Source organism: Neopelma chrysocephalum, unplaced genomic scaffold (assembly GCF_003984885.1).
Source record: "Neopelma chrysocephalum unplaced genomic scaffold, ASM398488v2 Primary Assembly neopelma1_209, whole genome shotgun sequence".
NCBI classification, from domain to species: domain Eukaryota; kingdom Metazoa; phylum Chordata; class Aves; order Passeriformes; family Pipridae; genus Neopelma; species Neopelma chrysocephalum.
In genome coordinates this window covers 653,200-660,675 of record NW_020897871.1, presented here as the reverse complement: position 1 = coordinate 660,675, position 7,476 = coordinate 653,200, and positions in this window count along the sequence as shown.

The window sequence follows — 7,476 nt, the reverse complement described above, 5'->3', positions numbered from 1 at the left end:
CTCTGGGGTCTGTGCCATCCCTGGGGTCTGTGATGCCCTGTACCCTGGTCTGGGGTCTGTGCCCTGCCCTGGGGTCTGTGCTGCCCTGTGCCCTGCTCTGGGGTCTGTGCTGCCCTGTGCCCTGCTCTGGGGCTCTGTGCTGCCCTGGGCTATCCCGGCACTGCAGGTCGTAGCTGCACCTTCAGGAGGGGAGGGAGAGGGAGGGAGTGAAATACCTGTAACAGTGTGTGCACTCCTCAGAATTCCTCTCTGGAATTTCCAGTGCAGCCAGGGTCCACAGAGCAGCAGTGTGCACATGGACTGAGGATTTACCACTTGGCCTGTGGCTGCATCTGAAATATTGTTTTAAGTGCTAAAGGCTTTGGAAAGCAGCACTTGGAAATCTGCAGTTTGCTGACTTTTTATTCTTCGGAGTGATTAGTGTAGTACCTGCAAATTAATCAGGCCTCCTAAAATCTGGGCTGGCACAGTTTCCGTATGTCTGTTTGAGATCCCCTGGTACTCCCCACAGCAGTTGGATTTTTTGATGGTAACTTTACCCCAGTACAGATTTCTGAGGGAGCTGAGGTCATTCTAATGTACTGGGGCCTTTAAAAATGATGCTGCTGCACAAACGAGGCTGACATTAGGTAGGAATACTGGATTTCATTTCTGAAGCGAAACTCTTTCCCACTCAGGTCAGTATGTCTTTATCTTATTTACCATACCATACCCAATGAATTTTAATGCAAAATAGAATAATATATCATGATTTCTAAATTTCTCTTACTTCCTTGAAGATGGCTAACAGATTGCCAGAGAGTTTTTAATTTTGTTTTCATTTAGTACTGATTTTGTTGAGATTTTCTTCTTCTTTTTTAAAACTATCTTACAAAGACCTTCTCAGACTTTCAGGAACAGAAAAGGAGTGGTAGGAAAAAAGACCCTCGAGGTGATTTGATTTCATTATTTTGTTTTAGTTACTTAATTTACAGATTTTTTTCTTTTTTATTTTATTGCACTTTGATAGGATGAAGCCATCTGAACAACCAAAGGTGTTAGTCAAATTTTAGTTTACATCAAAATTCATCATGACTTTAGGAGAACAGAAGAAAGAGAACCTTTGTCAAGTTTCAATATAGATAACGAGCTGTGACTTTGGGAGCTGCAGTAGCAGGAAACTCCAGGCAGGTCTAAAAATGATTAATCACAGTGAAGAAATCAAATGGGGAGTGTGTTGCTAGTGTGCAAAAGTGTAGTAACTTCAGGGTCCTGTCGACAGAAATCAATTTACATCTTGTGGCGTCTGACACTTCACGACGGAAAACCTGTGTGAGGGCTCTGGCAAGAACTGGCAGTGACTGGGAGCTTGTTTGGAAAACGGCTCTATCCCATCCCATCCCATTCCCGAGGGCTCGCTGGAGAAGGGTGACCCTCGGAGGAGCTGCTCCCCGAGGGTTTGGAGCAGCCACTAGGTGACAATGTCGGGCTGGTTTCAGAGCCGTCTGACAAAGCTGTTCCTGGAGGTAAAGGAAACCCTCCAGGGGCTCTGAGGTCCTGCCTGTGCCCAGTTTGTGTTCTCTTATGGACTGAGGTTGCCCCTTCTCCTTCAGGTTGTAATTACTGCTGGTTTAGTTTTGGTCTTTCAATAATTCAGGTTTTGGTAGGTGCATCTGAAAATTAAATGACTGGTTTTTGCAGTTGCCTTGCAGACTCAGGGAAGTCAAACATGCCCTCACTTCTAAGTGCTCTGCTGTCTTGAGGGCAGGCTTGGATGGTGTGGCCATTGCCACCTCCTTCTGCTGCTTTGCACTACTATTGATAGGAGAGGGTTACAAAGGTGGATTTTATTTGGATGTGTCAGGTTCCATAGTCCTTCCCTGTGGTCATGAGAGGCAAGGTATGTATCCTAGTCAAAACATAAATTATTAATTTAGAGGCAAACCCCTTTTGACTCCTAAAGAGGAGACAAGAAAAATGATTCAAGGAGCAATAGGGAGGCTGTGATCCATCCATGCTGACACTTGCTTTCCTAGAGATCAAGGCCATTAAAGGGCTTCATGGGAATTTTTTCCCCTGGATTAAGATGAATGCTCTGGATTTCCTATTCCTTAATATTCTTCCAAGGGAAGAGGCCTCAATCCACTTTTTCCAGATAATGTCCTTGGCAATCCTTGGTTCAACTGGGAATACTGCAGGGAGGGCACTGGGAGAGGCCACATCAGGAGCAAAGTGCCCCTGGGCAGGAGCTCAGGATAAACAGCAGCCATGTGGCCGTTGTGGAACTAAAGCAATTGGTTGGCACACCCCCATTATTGAGTGGAATCTAAATTTCATTGGAGTCAATGTAACAGCAAAATATTTCTAGCAAATGACTCGGAGCACTTTGGAAAAGTGTTTTGTGTAGTGCTCTGAAGAGAAAAAACATAAAGATAAACAGCATTACTTAGGCAAATTTGGCATTACTAAGCCTTACAGTCAACTTAGCACTGTCAGAGGAATTATTGGGTGGGAATTGTTAATTTTTCAGTGCAGTCATTTCACCTGTTGGCAGGCAAAAATAAAATCCTGTAATTCGGGTGTAAATCATAACCTACAAGTGTGTCAGCCTGAAGAATCCCAGTTTTGTGAAGCCTAAAATTCTATGTTAATAATTCCTAAAACAGTGCATTTACACATATAGCCAGTATGAGGATGAATGTATATTGGCTAATTAGTTTAGAGTACAAGAGTGGGAGCAGCTTAGACCAACTAACGAGCTTGTTTCACTGCATTCTGCATGTATTTTGTATATTTAATTAGTATTTAGATCTTACTATATATGTTTGCTAGTTCAATAATAAAAGAAATTTCCCATTCAGCTGAGAGAGTTCCTCTCTCTGGTCCTCTTAGGCTGGGAATATTCTTGGTCTTTTGCTGTTTGAAGCTTCCTATTGGATGAGTTATTCTCTTTTTACTGGAGTTATTCTAGTAGCATTAGTGCAGTTCCATATATGGTCAGTGCAAGCAGTATCTGTGTAACTAAGATGGAAAAAGGTAAATGCAGAGCAAGCTTGTTAACTTTGTGATGTGTTTCATTCCTTAGAGCAAAGCTGTACTTAGTCTTTAGTATGAATTTAATGTGAACTGATTTTCCATAGGTTGAACAAGCCTTGGGATAGGCAAAGGTTTACAGTCAAATCCTCTCAGGTCAGATATCACTGCGAGGCCAGTTGTTAGTGCAAATTCAAAGCTCCTTCTAACAGAGACTTACATTTTAGAGAAGACCCTCGGAACTGTAAAATGCCATGTACCCATGTCAGGGAGCTTCCCAGAGCTCCTGGGGAGGACTGGGCTGGTACTCAAAGCGTGGGAGTTACTCTAAGGCGAAAGAAAAAGCTGTTTTCAGATTGTTTCCTCTGTGCTTTGTGGGGAAAAGAAAGGTGTTGAGTACACTTAGGTCTCACTCATTTGTCTGAAGGATGTGGAATTTGAAACACATGAGAAATGTATATTCTGAAAATATCAACATTTTTAGAACGTGGAGGGGAGATCAAGCAAATTCAGTGAATCCACGGGATGTGGTATGTGGTTTTTACTGAAAAAGTATTGTAATTTTACGCTTCTGAAGAAAATAACTTGCATCACAGACATGCACTCGTGCTTGTCTTTTGCAAGCAGACACTCCTGCCGGGGCAGGAAGGCTCGAGCTGCTCGTTTCTCAAAGCCATGTGGTTTTGTACACGGCAGTGGTGCCGAGCCCAAAATCCCGAGCCCTCCCTGCCAGTGGCAGGTGTCCCCTGAGCGCAGCGGAAAGGTGCGTATTTTCCATTAAAAATAAAAATAAACCCAAAGCACCCATATGAGCTGTCCGTGGCAATGCCAGCGTTTCCTCCCTTGCTTTCCTGCTCTGCCCCCCCCTTGGCATCCCGGCTCCGTGTCCCTCGGGCAGCTCCTCCCCGCGCTTCCCGCAGCTGCTGCGGTTTCCGAGGAGCACCAGTGACCCCCGCAGGCTGCTGCTGCCCGAGGGACATTGTGCGGCCCTTTCCTTTCCGCTTTTCTTTCAGGGTTTTTTTCCTTGGTATCCGCAGTCTTGTAATGAGCAAGAGTGCTTTAATTCTTCAGTACTTGTCTCCTTCATGCAATGAAAACAGTGTTTGTAGCTGAGGAGTCGGCTCCAGGGTGGCTGCACTCAGGAATGGCACCGCGGGTGCCAGGCCAGTCTGGCTGCACCGTGCACAGAGGGACAGAGCACTTGTGCCTTTCTGCAGCTCTGAGCTGAGACAGGGTGATTTTTAGGGGATGAGTTGGTTTGTATTTTATGGAGCTTCAAGCTGACTGGTGGCACATTGCTCATACTCACAGAATCCCAGAATGTGTCAAGTTGGAAGGGACCCACAAGGATCATCCAGTCCAACCCCTGTCCCTGCACAGGCCCATCCCCAAGAGTCACCCCCTGTGCCCCAGAGCATCATCCAAACCCTCCTGGAGCTCTGGCAGCCTTGGGGCTGTGCCCACTGCCCTGGGGAGCCTGGGCAGTGCCCAACCAGCCTCTGGGGGAAGAACCTTTTGCTGAGATCCAACCTGAGCCTGCCCTGACACAGCTCCAGCCATTCCCTGGGTGCTGTCCCTGGCCACAGAGAGCAGAGATCAGTGAATTACCTTCCATTAATAATATGGTGGCTGTTCAGCACAACAGAGAACAGCACTGCATGATGTGTGCCAGCCCCTCAAACTTCCCTGATCCATGAGCTCAAACAACAGATCTGGAAAAAACTTAACTACAGACCCCAGGCAGAAACCAGGCACAAAGCTAAACAGAAATCATTCAGCTTGAGCAGTGCTGTTTGCTACAGCGTTCAGAAAATATTGAGCATTTCAAGAAAAAGGTGATTCACACGCCTTTCCATTTAATAAAAGAAACCTGCAACTATTTTACCCATGAATTGAACTGCAGTTTACACAGACCTGCTCTGTGTGCTGCAGTGAGCTGGTTTTGCTCAGTAATCCTGAGTCTGACTGCTTGTCTTGCCAAATGTGGACTCAAACCTCCTAACTTCTTAGTGTGCCCTGTCCCAGCAGTTCCACCTCTGATACCACAGCAGGTGAGGGCAGATGTAGGCAGTACTTCGCCCTCTTGCAGGCACGATGCAGGAACAGTTTCTGGGATCTTCCCAGAGCTCTTTGGGAATGATGCCTGCATGTTCCACTGAGATAGCTGATGTGTTTTCCTGTCCTTGTACATTGTTACAGCTGTGGGTTAGTTATGCCATTTGATGGGGTATGTGGCATGACACAGTGCCCTTGCCAGATAAACACTGAATGTTACCTTTGAGCTTTCAGTTGGCTCAGTTAGCAGCTCTAGCTGGCCCCTTTGCAGGGTTTTGTGTTTTTTTTAGGTAAGAACCAAATGGATGAAAAGTGATAAATACAATACTCTTTTAGTAGAATGTGAATTATTGCCATGGAAGAGATTCCCTCTTCTTTCCTCTTACAAGGACAGAAAATATGTTCTCTCAATTATTTTTTTCCTGTGTTCTGTGCATCTTATTTGATATGTTGGTTGGTGCAAGCAGAAACGTTTGCTAATTGCTTATTTTTGTGTATTTGTACCACTGAAGCCATACAGTAAAGCAATTTACTATTTTATGCATATCTAGTTTATAGGCACAAAAGAGAGTGGTAAACATATAGTGTTAATGATTTATTTTATTTTGGGGAAACAAGAAATATCATTTAGGAGACTCTCCATGGGAGTTTGCAGAGTGCAATATTCTGCACTCGTACAAAAAGGTGGCTGTCTTTTAAAAAATTGGACAGCTCAGGAGAGATCAGTGCAGGAGAATTTTCTAAAATTATCTTGGTGTGTATAGCACTACGTTCCTTTGTGTTTATTTGAAATTCTCTCCTGCAGAGGTTATCAATGTAGAATAAAGCTAGAGAAGTGAGGAATGGTTGACACACTGTTTCAGTGTATAATTGTTTTCACTCTTAGATTTTGAGCCCTTTTCCTAATCTGATGTTTTAATTTCTGCTCCTAGTCCTTTGTTCAGAAATTTCTCTTTGTGTTGATTCATACAAGCTGTGATCTTGCAATTCCTTAAATTTCTCTTTATTAAAAGAAATTAATCACCTTTTAAGATCTATTTTCTGATCCTTTATTTGCATTACTGTTGTTTTTCTGATTCTTCCGCAGCTGATTCTTCCTTTTGTAAACATTGCTGCTGAATTACTGTAGCTTATCTGAACATGGAAGAAAATAAGTCTTTCTATCCCTAAGTGATGCTCCCTATTTTAACAAGAAAAGGTGGTGTTAGATCACTGCTGCAATGTCATACCAGGGAGATCATCGTTACTGGATTATGTGACTTCTCTGCCCTGAGTCCTCAGCTCATCTCTCCTCTCCAGCTGTACAGTCTTGCTTTTGATTCCTCAGCACTCCAGGTGACCCCCAGCCCTGTGCACTCACTCCTTCCCTCTTCTTGCTCCCCTCCGTGTATCACGTGCAGATTTTCCCATTGCAATGGATGTGTTGTCTCCCAGACCATTAATTATGTGTCAGGGAAAGCACCTGAGTCTGTTCCTTCCCTTTTCCCAGTGTAAAGCCCCAGTTACACTTTATGGCTGCTCTGTGTAACCCTCTACCCCTGGGGTGTGTCCTTGCCCCAAATGTCTCTATGTTTCACAGGTTCTTCCAGCAGTCCTACTGGGGGTTCAGTGGCTGTTCCTGGTGTCCAGGGACTCATCCTGAAGGGACATGGATTTAGGTTGGAGAGGGGTGATGATTCAGACTGACCTTCCCTGCGGGTGCAGGAGGGGGAGCAGCAGTGAAGGTGTCACAGGCAGGAACACATCTCTGCTGAAGCTGTCTCAGAATGTCAGCAGCAGTCAGCAGTGAAGTTTCACTCCATATTGCTGAAATGCTCTGACGGGGGCAAGAGGGACCTGGAAATGTCCCCGTGAGCTTCTGCTGTCTTTGACTTGGGTGTTTGTGGCTTCTCACAGCAGCGAGAGCGCGTGGAGATTGCAGCACCACCCACGAGGAGCAGGTTCAGCCCCAGCCCTGCTGGGGACATGCACCAAGGAGCCCACCCAGCTCACAGGGAGCTTGGTGCAGAGCCAAGCAGCCTCTGGCACTTTCACCAGGTGGCCTCTAGAACCAAGCTCAGGTTTGGAGCCAGGAGGAGCATTTGCAAATGGTGTCTTCAACTGAACTGTCAACAGTACATTAATTTTAGATCTTCAGAGCTCTCCCATCTCACTGGCCTGACTTCACCAGAGCAGATGGAGTCCCAGCAGGAATTGCTGGCCTTGGACTCTTAGGATTTAGGCTGCAGAGAAAACAATTGCTTGAGTTACCACAACAATTTTGCTATGAGGATGGAGCACACAAGAGGAGAAGGGAAGAGTGTAAATCCTCTTAAAGCTGTTACATCAAATCCAGAGCATCAAATGTCTGTAGTAAAACTGCAAGACAAGTTCTGGAAATTTCTTAGAATTTTAATCAGAGTTGTTTAG